Here is a 12,397-nt window from a genome sequence, read left to right on the forward strand (position 1 = left end):
CATTAGATATAGAAAAGAATAGAACGTTTACATTTTCATGGTGAATGAAACATTTAATCTATTTAACCTTTAGATTAACATTTAATCTAAAGGGTTTTGCATTAAAGTGTGTTTTGCCTCTGGAGAAGGCAATGGCACCCCACTCCAGTACTCTTGCCTGGAAAATCCCATGGACGGAGGAGCCTGTTGGGCTGCAGTCCATGGGGTTGCTAGGAGTCAGACACGACTGAGCGACTTCCCTTTGACTTTTCACTTTCACGCATTGGAGAAGGAAATGGCAACCCACTCCAGTGTTCTTGCCTGGAGAATCCCATGGACAGAGGAGCCTGGTGGACTGCTGTCTATGGGGTCGCACAGAGTCGGACATGACTGAAGCGACTTAGCAGCAGCAGCAGTGTTTTGCCTCATATTGATGTAGCTACATAGGCTTTCTTTTTATTAGTATTTGCCAGAAAGATTTTTCTTCATCCTTTTATTTTTGACATTTCTATGTCCTCACTTCAAGGTCTGTCTTTTGTAAACAGTATAAAGTTGAATTTCCCAGGACCGTTTTAATAATCTCTGCCCTTTAGGTGGTAAGTTTTCAGTCCACTTACATTTATTATCATTACTTATCCATTTAGATTTATTTCTACCATCTTACTTTATGTTTTCTATTTGTCCCACTTCTTATTTTTCCTCTTTATTTTCTCATCTTTTTAAATTGGTCATTTTTAAACTCAATTTTTTAGCAGTCTATTTGTTATTTTAGAAGTTAAGCTTTTATTAATAACAAACATATTAATTTTAATGAAGTCTACATACAGGGATTTCCTTTTTGTATTACATGTTATTGTATTCCAGTAATTCAATTCTGTTTTCTTACATTATCAGTTCATTCAGCAAATATTTATTGAGTGCTTGCTGTGTGCCGACACTGCTAGTAGCATTGGGTACATAAGGAAGCAAAACCTTCCAAAAATAGAAATTCTTACTCCATTATCTAATGAGGGCAGGCCTATAGTTGAGTTCCAGGGACGTATTTTTGGTCCCCCACCCCAACAAGACCCAAAGACCAGATAGAAATTTTAAAATTTCCTTGTGATTTATCTTTGTATATAAACTGGTAGAGGCAGAAGTTGAAATAGATCAGTTTCTCTGCACACACATACACACATTTATATATGCATATATGACAGATTTTATCAATCTCTGCATATATAGTTTAAAGACTCTTGTTATTTCATAGGACTTATTGCCAAAAAGAAAAAAAAAAACACAACCAAAAAAGGATGCTTTTTCTCTTATTTTCCATCTTTACATCAGTCCACTTTACTCTCTTTTACCTAATTCTATAAGTATTTACCTCCATATCTCTAAATAATGTGTTTACATTGCTACTTCCAGATTTTTCATTTAAGTCATTACTCAAATTCCCTATGTTGGCAGATGAGGTTTACCTGTCTTTCACTTTACCTCCTCTGTTATCCCGTTCACTCTTCTTATCCCCACTAAGTTAATTCCAGGAAGGACAATAAGTGATTCATTTTGTAAAGTTATAGTGACCTATATGATCTGCATTCTGTATATACTATTTTATTATTATACAAATTCTACTTACAAGTAAGCCAAGAAACTATTATTTTTTTAATTTCCTGAATTATTTTTTATCTTCCCTGGAAATAACTGTAGTCTTCAATTTTCCTTTTTATTTCATCAATTAAACCCTAACCCCGCCACTATTGTTGACCCCTCTTCCCAAGACATTCAAATGCACCAGGCATTCCATCAATCTCGTCTTCCTAAAGAAATATTTCTGACAGCCTTTGAATGTGCTCCCGTCTGGACTGGCTGCCCCTGCTGCCTGAAGCACAGCTCTCATTCTAGGCTCTCCATTTACCTTCATCCCAAGGATTTTTTTTTCCTCCCTTCTGTTGGATTCCCTGTTTCTTGTTCCCCATTTCCCTCTTCCTTAATTTATTCCCTTTATTAACAAGTACATTCTTTACCAGCTTTCTGAAAATCAGCGTGCTAGAGGCAAACTTTTTGGTATTCATGTGTTTGAAATTGTCTTTATTCCACTCTCACAGTTAGTCTAGCAACAAATAGAATTATTGATTGTAAATTGGTTTCTTTTATAATTTCGAAGGCCCTGCTCCATCGTTCTTTAGGTCCCATGTTGCTGTTAAGAAATTCAAAGCTATTCCTGAAATTCAAAGCCAATTCCTGATATTTGGATGTGCCATATTCTCTTCCTGGAAATTGTAGGATGTTTTCTTTATTCGTCAGTGTTCTGAGAAACCTTAATGTACCTTTTGTGGACTATGTTCAGCTATAATGTTGGGTTCTCAATAAGTCCTTTATCTCTGGAAACATGTAACATCCATTTGGGGAAAATATCTTGAAGTACTTTGTTCTTTGGATGTTTCAATTTGAAACAAGTCCTCTCACTTTGTCTTTTCAATAATGTTTTCCATCTTGTGTTTTTCATGCTGTTCTAGGAGATGCTCACCACCTTTATTACATTTTTAATTTCTTCCAGAATGATTTTTATTTCTAGAGTACTTTATTTTCTATATGTTGTTTCTTTTCTTTCCTTTTTTTTTGCATTCTATTTTTGTTTTATGGACACTATGTCTTCTCTTACTTCTCTGAGAATATTGGTGATAGTTCTTTCCCTTTTTTTAAAAAAATTCTTCTTCCTGCATGGTCTCCATTTCCTGCAGGTTGCTTTTTTTCTTCCTGTTTGTTTATTTGCTTTTTTGCTTTGGTCTATGTCATTCTTTGACATTTGATGACGCTTGAAGTTCATGAGTGGGGCACCAGCAAGCTGACTGTGAGCCCTGAGAGAAAGGGTTTGGCTGCTCAAGTGTGGTCTCTACTGTAGGAGTGTTCTGGCTGGGATGTATCTTTGGGAAAATCCCTGGCATCAGTAGCTTCAGATCTTTTCTCTTGTGTTTGCCAGAGACCCTAGAAGATTTTCAATTCTCATGCCTAGAGTGTTTATTCCTAGCTGCCTGCAACCTGGGAGCTAGTGGGAGAAGTGAGCTGGATGGGCAGCATTCAATTCATGCCCCTATTTTCAGAGTGATGCACTTGTCCTAAACAAGGGCTATTTTCTGACAGTCCAGAGACCTTCTGTTTTATATTTTTCAGTCACCAAATCTCCAGACATCTTGCTGTAGTTTAGAAGGGGCAGTATCTCATGGTATGGTAGGATGGGACAAGGGGAGCTGAATGGAAATTTGGGAATCTTCAAATTCGAGTTTCTGCTTCAACCAAATTGATCTTCAACCTATCACTACATTTTAAAAAACTCTATGTTATGCATGAAAGTGAAAAAATTGTTAGTCGCTCAGTCACGTCTGACTCTTTGCACCCTTATGGACTGTAGTTCACCAGACCCCTCTGTCCATGGAATTCTCCAGGCAAGAATACTGGGATGGGTAACCGTTCCCTTCTCCAGGGTGTTTTCCTGACCCAGGGATCGAATCAGGGTCTCCTGCATTGCAGGAAGATTCTTCATCATCTGAGCCACCAGGGAAGCACATTTTATGTATGACAGCTTGTATTTGTTAATCCCATACCCCTAACCTGTCCCTCCCCCCTCACTCTCCCCGTTGGCAACCGTAAGTTTGCTTTCTGTGTCTGTTTCTATTTTGTATATACATTCATTTGTATTATTTTTATAGTCCATATATGAGTGATATCATATAAAATGTCTTTGTCTGACTTATTTCACTAATCATAATATTCTTTAAGTCCATCCACATTGCTTCAAATGGAAATAATTCATTATTTTTAATGGCTAAATAATATTCCATTGTGTATATATGCATATAACACATCTTCTCCATCCAGTCATCTGTTGAAGAGCACTTGAGCTGCTTCCACGCTTTGGCTATTGTAAAAAGTGCTGCTATGAACCTTGGGGTGCATGTATCATTTGAATTGGAGATTTCACTTTTTCCGAAAATATACACAGGAGTGGGATTGCTGGATACTATGGTAGTTCTATTTTTAGTTTTTTTTTTTTTTCAAAGAAACCTAAATACTGTTTTCTATGGTGGCTACATCAATTTGAATTCCCACCAGCAGGGTGTAAGAGTTTCTTTTTTCCCACATCTTCTCCAACATTTGTTATTTGTAGACTTTTAGAGGACAGTCATTCTGTAAGATGTGAGGTGACGCCTCACTGTGGTTTTGATTTGTGTTTCTCTAATGATTAACCATGTTGAACATCTTTTCATGTGCCCGTAGGTCATCTATATGTCTTCTTTAGGAAAAGAAAGGAGTGTCTGCCAACCCCAGAAGGAATGAAAGAACCACAAAATATCATACAAAAGAGGGCAAGCTAATGGAGTGACTTGGTGACGTGGTGGGAACTTGGTCACGGGAAGGAGACATCTCATCTGATACAAAAAGAAATGGGAAGTTGATGTTTCCTCAACCAGAAGCTATTATGATTAGTGTTTTGCCAGAAAAATCTGAGGGCTTTGTGCTGACTCCTGGGACATAGAGGGATAGAGATAATTAAACATACAGAAACCAGCTAGGAACAGCCACGGTGGTCATAGACCAGCTATGGCTTCCACAATCAATTTTTTTTTCTTTTTTAAGGAGAGAAGATCTTATAAAGATATCAAAAATTTCAAATGTATTTAAGATTTGGGATTTTAAAATTTTTATTTAGGATTCCAACTTTATTTCAACATCACAGGACTGCTTTGAAGTTCTGTTTGGAAATCATCTAGAGTCATCTATTTGCCAAATATCTCTAAGTAACATAAAAATGTTAAGTTCTTTGTACTTTACAAGACTGTTCTAGGCATGAGAACTATAATGCAGATTTGTTCGTGACACCACCTGATTCTGTTTTCACTTTGTGACCTCAGGCATCCTGTTTTATTACCCAATTTATTCCTGAAAATATATTGGATATTAAAATTTCAAATAGCTTGAGCTCATATTTCATGATTTTAAGTGAGAAAAATAAAAAAGCATTTCTTAAAACCCCAGCCAATTCCACCAGCCCCCCATTTACCATTAAAGCCCTCTTAGAAACCTCTGTAACAATCCATGGGGGATTCCTGAGCTATAAAGATAAAGGATTTAAAATGACAGTTGCATTTAATGAACTCATTAGCGAGTACAGATAAACGCTGTACAACCCTGTTGTTCAATAGCCAATACACATTATGTTATCATTTCTACCTGCTTATTTTCTATCCGTTGTCTTCTCTCAAAGTGCTTTTCCGCTCTCAACTATCTTTTTAGTGATTTGGGTTTTTCTAGGTCTCTTTGGTTCGTGTACTTGGTTCACAGGCTTTTCCACTTTCTTAGAAGGCGTTTTCACTGAACAATGTGGGGAAGATACAGCGATAACACACAAGTTTAAACAACGCAATCAACGGCGCAAAGCAGGAGAGAAGCCGACTTGCCGGGGAAATAACTAAGACAGACTGCAGGGCATCCTGCGTCCTCTTGCCCAGACTTGCGTTCAAATGATGAGTTTTTACTGGTCCCAGCATGCAAATACTTTACAGCAGGTTTTCAATTAGGGTAATGTATGTGGGGTAAAAATGGTTCCAAGTCATTACAGGGAATATTTGCAGAGTGAGGATTCAGGTAGTAAAAGCAATATCTATATTGTATCCTGTGTACCCATTGTCTTTTCTTAAAAAAAACCCAAGCAAACAATAAAAAGGTTTTTATAATTAACAAAACAAATTCAAACACAGTACAAAAATACACAAAAATAAAAACAACTGTATTTATTTAATTTTTCATGGTTTGCATTCTGTCTTCTGATTAGACAACAAAACTCTTGGTGGAAATGATCTCATTTTTATAATTCAATCCAGCAAGTGATGCTGGCCGCCTACGTGGTGGCAGGCACTGTGCCAGGCAGAAAGCTGGTTATGACACAGACAGAGCACCATGGCTGAGTGTGTAAGCTTGCTCAGCAATTGTTCATTTCCTCCCAGTTTCCATGTCCAAGTTCTATGTATCTGCCATCAGGTAAATGGGTTATTTCTCCATTGCACCCTACCTCCCCAAACAAACAAAACCTTTCCCTAACCATGCCAAAGTACCAAACGATCTGATCATTTATACCGATATTCTTCCAAAATATGATTGTTAAAACAAGGGTATGAATCATTAGGTCATAACTAATCATTGTGTATGATTCTTGTATATATTTCCCTAAAGGGAAATACAGAGAGAAAGAAAAAATACACAAGGGCAAATTAAATATCCTCCTCCCATTGAACTCGATTTTAGCCCTAATCACTTCTTCACCTAACCCACTTTTCTTACTTTGCAAAAACAACCCTTTAACTTCTTAGATGAAATTTCCAGTTAAAGAGTCTTAGCTCTTCCAAGGTTCTGAGAAGCTCAGGGTCTCTCCGTTTCTCTGCTTTCGGGCTTCTGATAGATCTGGGCTCAAAAAGCCTGTAGTTATTTTCTTGGCCTTACTAGAGAAAGGGCATTCTGTTTCACTCCTTGGTTCTCTGAATAGACTCTGACGTATTTTAACTGGCCAGCTAGATTTCCAGAGGAAATCTGGCTTTAAGCTTCTAGAAGGGACCTTCCTCTTTCTTTTCTTTTTGTGGTTGGAAGAGGAAAGAGCAGAAAGACAATGGCAAGCACTGACAAATATTATATACCCAACAGGGCAAAAAATTCTCCCAGTTGTCAGGGGACCTGTCGTTTGTCCAGGCTGCTTCCTCCCCTCCTTGTTCTTTGAGGCAACTCAGTGCAGTCTTTACTGAGGAGACAGTTTGCAGACTCCCCCAGACCAGCGCTGTCTGATAGAAATATATTATAAGCTACCTATGCAATTTAAAACTTTCTTATAGCCATATTAAAAAGGTAAAAATAAATAAGCAAAGTAATTTTAATAATATGCTTTACATAACATGATATATTCAATCATATAATCAATATAAACATATTGAGATATTTTAGGCTGTTTTATTCTTACTAAGTGTACTTTAGACTTATAGCACACCATATTTGGATGCTAAGTTTTTATGAGGAATAGGTGAAGTATTTGCAATTTTATGTAATTCATAGTTGGATAAGTATATTCACGTACTTAAGGTGTTCTAAATATATTTACATTTTCCCCATAACAGAAAAATCATTCTCCTTTAATACTGCATCCACATGGACAAGACTGGTGTATCTTTTTAAAAATAATTGCTTTGACTTCAAAGCCAAAGATACCAATTTCAGATTCATGTCAAAGCTAAGTAAATTCATTAACTCTTGTGTTAGCTCAGTAATATAAACAGTGAACTCAAAATGGTATTGACAGATTGAAAAACAATTCTTTATTAGTGTTGAGTTCTTCACATATTTCTTGTAGCTTATACAGTCAGTTTACCTAAATACTATCAATCACAATGAAAAATTGTTTTCATATTTGTTCATGTAAGAAAACTGTAAAATCATTATTAATTGATCATATAATGAAAAGTTTCAACTTCAACTTAAAATCCTGTGTCTCTCTAGCTAGGTCATAGATAAGCTTTTCCTTTTCTTATGCCTTCAAATTTAGCTCATTCATATGCAGTCTGAAAATGTAAATCACATTGCCATATTTTCTTTTTGAATTTTGGTTATTGGGCAAATATTCCTTTATTTTCAAGAAAATCTTAAATTAGAGTTAAGGGTATAGCAAATCCTTGCAAAACTCTCACAACTCAACCGGAAGAGCATTGGCAAAGAAGTCACAAGGCCGTTAAACTCACCATCTTTTATTTCTTTCAACAGTTCTATTCACTTGCAATGGTTCATTAGATTAGCGTACAAACACTGAATGATTTTAACAACTATATCCATGACAAATTTCATGGTGTCTGCTTCAACTAAGCATAAATATTTGTAAGATGTATCATACAGTGAAACAAAGGCTTAAAGGAAACATCAGTTCCTTTTAAAAAATTCCAATAAACTGGTTTGTTTTGGCCTAATACGGCTGAAAATTGTTTGTTGTGTTAGAAACTAATTTTTTAATATCGAGCCAATATTCTTCTTTGACAGATGTAAAATATGTTAAAAATATCTATACCGTCAGTTTGCTATTTTAGGACTATGAATGGAAAATATTTCTTTGTAAACCAAGAAATCTTTGGAGACAAAACATACCCAGAGTACTAATTGTACAGTGTCTTTTATATCTTGTGACTCATTTAAAGGCAACCCAAGAGAAGGAAAAGCTTGTCCATGACCTAGATAGACAGGTGAAATTTTTTTACAATTTTTCAGATTTTGAATCAGTTGATCTTGGTATTGTTAAGAAGATCTTGTATTTTATAAACAATAGTTGTGGTGGCTTAACTGAAGTTCTTACTTTTGTGAAATATCTTCTTTAGTATTTTTCTCAATTTTCCAACAAAAATTTCTGTAACTGAGATAATAGTTTCTTTTACCATCTCTCCATCTAAAAATGTGAAAATGAAAGCAATTTTGTATCTGGCCAAAATGACAAGCTCAAATCTTATTAAAAGTCTTAAGAATTTGGGATGACACGGATAGATCTGGAAGACACCATGCTAAGTAAGTGAGTCATAGAAGGGCAAATACTGCATGATTCTACTTAAATGAGTTATCTAAACTAATCAAACTTACAGAAATAGAAAATAGAATGTTGGTTGCCAGTGAGTGGAGGGAGAGAAAAGTGGGCAGTTGCTACTCAACTTGTATAAATTTACAGTCATAGAAGACAGCCAAGTTGTAGAAATACACTATACAACATACCTGTAGCTAATAATATGGTATTGTGCACTTAAAATTTTGTTAAAAGGAAGATCTCATGTTAAGTGTTCACACACACACACACACACACACACGCACACGGGACAGAAAGAAACTTCCGGGGGCGACAGACATGTTTATTACCTTGAATGTGGTGATGGTATCACAGGTATATATAACGTATGTAAAAACTCAACAAATTGAATACGTCAAATATGTGCAGGTTTTTGTATTTCAATTATATCTCAATAAAGCTGTAAAAGAGAAAGTGAAGATAAATTGTCTACAAAACACGAAAAACTTAGATTTTAATCATGATTTCAGGTAACTAATTTCAACAATTCTTTTTCAAACACTGGAGGAAATAAATCAAATTCAGTATGTGTTTTCTGAAAAGTCTCTTAACATTGTGTACTTTATTATCTCCAAAGATTTTTATACGACCATCTTTCTCATTTTGCTCCATGTCAGCAAATTACAGCTGTCATTCATTGTGAAATTTACAACATACCTTTACCAATCATTTTTTTTTAGTGTTCTCACCAGCTTTTGCACCTGTAGGCAATTCTGCATCAGTACAATGCCTTCACTTTGAATTAAAAACTTGTCCATTCTTAATTTTTAAATAGAAAAATAATTTAATTGTATTACAATTAAAATCATACTTTATATAATTTATTATTTATAAATTGGTATAAATTATACCAATTATAATTTATAGAGGTATCACTGGAACTTGCGCTGTCTGTATAAAGCATTCAGATAAACACATTATAAATTACATTGGTGTATAGGAAAAAAAATCACTGAAAAAACACTGAAATCAGTGTATAGACATCAGCTTGCTCAGTACAGCGTTTACATGTAGTATTAGAAATAGTGTGTATAATACAGTAACGTGAGAGCAAAATTTCACAGTGAAGGTTACATGCTGTCCTACCAAAATAATCAAGCCATATTTTTAGAAAAATATTTTACACTCTTTCAGTTTTTAAATGTAAAGTATCAGTTCAGTTCAGTCGCTCAGTTGTGTCCGACTCTTTGAGACCCTATGGACCACAGCACACCAGGCTTCCCTGTTCATCACCAACTCCCAGAGCTTACTCAAACTCATGTCCATCTTGTCGGTGACGCCATCCAACCATCTCACCCTCTGTCATCCCCTTCTCCTCCTACCTTCAATCTTTCCCAGCATCAGGGTCTTTCCCAGTGAGTCAGTTCTTCGCATCAGGAGGCCAGAGTACTGGAGTTTCAGCTTCAGCATCAATCCTTCCAGTGAATATTCAGGACTGATTTCCTTTAGGATGGACTGGTTGGACCTCCTTGCAGTCCAAGGGACTCTCAAGAGTCTTCTCCAACACCTACTCTAAAGCATCTATTCTTTGGTGCTCAGCTTTCTTTATGGTCCAACTCTCACATCCATACATGACCACTGGAAAACGTAAAGTATGACAATTAAGTAAAATGAAACAGTGACATATTTCAAGGGCTCAGTGGCCACATGTGGCTGGTGATTATGGTACTGGCTAACGCAATCTCAGATTATCACTAATGAGAACTGATAGATACCTAACTGAATCTAAAAATCCCCAATAAAGGGATTTTTATTCCATTTCAATAGATGAATATTTAAAAATACACATGAATAGAATACTGGAGTGGGTAGCCATTTCCTTCTCCAGAGGATCTTCCTGATCCAGGGATTAAACTTGGGCCTCCTGCATTGCAGGCAGTTTCTTTACCATCTGAGCCACACAGGGAAACCATGAATAGGTGCTGTAAAAAGTATGTTTATGCTGTAATTCATGTGACTCCTCTAAAGATATAATGAAATAATGGTATACATTAGGAATAAAAAAAATATCAATTTTCAGAAATCTAGCTTTCGTGCATTTCACATTTTTGTCTTACATATTCTATTAGATATTCCATGTAAACCCTTTAACACAATGTCTGGAGCATAATAAAGGGACACATTTGTTTGCTTTCTCTCCTTGATCGTCTGATTGCTGATGCTTTTGAGCCCATAGAGTTTGGTGCTATTGTCTGTCTGCTGCTGCTGCTGCTGCCGAGAGCAGGGAGGAGCCCAAGGATGATGGTTGAGAGCTGAAGCTGGGCTTCTGAGACAGCAGTTGTCCTTGTCACCATCTTTCTCCCCAACCCATGACCCAGTCCCTTGACTACCAGGGTCTGGAGCTTGCTCACCACATGCAGTCATTATCTCAAGTGGGTATCTTGCTAGACCCCATCCTCTCTGACCACAGGGAAGGCTGGCCCCTGAGTGAAGACTTTACTCATGAGTGAGCTTGGAAGAAACAGATCAAGACTTCATTCAGCTCTTGTTTGGGATCCAAGGGAAGAGATCTTGTTTCTGCCACCTTTTCCTTTGTATCCCTAATGTCCTGGTGGCGGGGATCAAGGAAGGGGGCTGCGTGGCTCCCTGACCCTGTAAGTTACTAAGTCTTGATCCCTCCCCTCATGCTCACAGCTGCTCCTGCCTGCCCCAATGGGCCTGTTAAAGATGTTCATATATTCTAAATCACTGGAGCTTAAGTGAGGCAACATCTATAGGAAGCGAAACAAAGGACTTTCTAATCTTTAGCATTTGGGGGAGATACGTCATCCTGCCTAAAAAGATGTAAGCCTAGTGTTCAACTTCTGAATACAGCGCTTTTAAACACTGTCAGGATATGTTGTTAGAAGCATTGTTATAAATTAGAAAAAGAGAGTTGTAAGAGTAAAAGCTAAAAGTTTTCATTGAGAGCTCACTGTATCCTAAGTATCTCTTTAATCCTCAAAGCAGCATTAGTTCTGACTGTTTTTAACTACAGTTTTGAGATGATGAATCTGAAGAAATGAGATGATACATGACCTGTCCAAGAACATAAAGCTGGCAAAAGTCGAACATGACTAAAGTGACTTAGTGTGTGCACACACACACACACACACACGTATATGTGTGCATGCTAAGTGATGCATGCATGCTAAGTTGCTTCAGTTGTGTCTAACTCTTTACAACCCCAAGGATTGTAGCCTGCCAGGCTCCTCTATCCATGGGATTCTCTGGGCAAAAATACTGGAGTGGGTTGCCATTTCCTCCTCCAGGGGATCTTCCGGACCCAGGGATGGAACCCGGGACTCTTATGTCTCTTGCTTTGGCAGGCAGGTTCTTTACCATTAGCGCCACCTGGGAAGCTATATATATGTATATACACACACACACACACACACACACACACACACATACATATATATGGTGGTTGTTGTTCAGTCTTTAAGTCATGTTGGATTCTTTGCAACCCCATGGATTGTAGCACACCAGGCCTCCCTGTCCATCACCAACTCCTGGAGTTTGCTCAAACTCATGTCCATCGAGTCAGTGATGCCATCCAACCATCTCACCCTCTGTTGCCCCCTTCTCCTCCTGGCTTCAATTTTTCCCACCATCAGGGTCTTTTCCAATGTGTCGGCTCTTTGCATACTTCTATTTGATCCTTCCTGAACAGATATCTCAAATATCAACACAGTGATTTACTCACATTTTCTTATAATACTTACCCAGTATTTTTGCTGTTATTCCTACTGTTGAATTGAATGAACTATCAAATTTTTTAAATTTAGGGTTGCATATTTTACTGCCTCCTATTTTAGA

The 12,397-nt window shown here is 37.0% G+C and overlaps 1 long non-coding RNA gene across 1 annotated transcript; it reads right to left on the minus strand.

Annotated features, from left to right (window-relative positions):
- Window positions 1-8,861: 8,861 nt before the first annotated feature.
- LOC147356084 (uncharacterized) lies at window positions 8,862-10,179 on the minus strand. Its single transcript, XR_015142603.1, has 2 exons — window positions 9,922-10,179; window positions 8,862-8,999 (listed from the first exon to the last, which is right to left on the minus strand). It is a non-coding gene; the product is annotated as an uncharacterized LOC147356084 (long non-coding RNA).
- Between the last annotated feature and the right edge of the window lie 2,218 nt (window positions 10,180-12,397).

The sequence above is a fragment of the Bos grunniens genome, chromosome 16 (assembly GCF_055505025.1).
Source record: "Bos grunniens cultivar Pamir isolate PY7600 chromosome 16, Bosgru_T2T1.0, whole genome shotgun sequence".
NCBI lineage: Eukaryota > Metazoa > Chordata > Mammalia > Artiodactyla > Bovidae > Bos > Bos grunniens.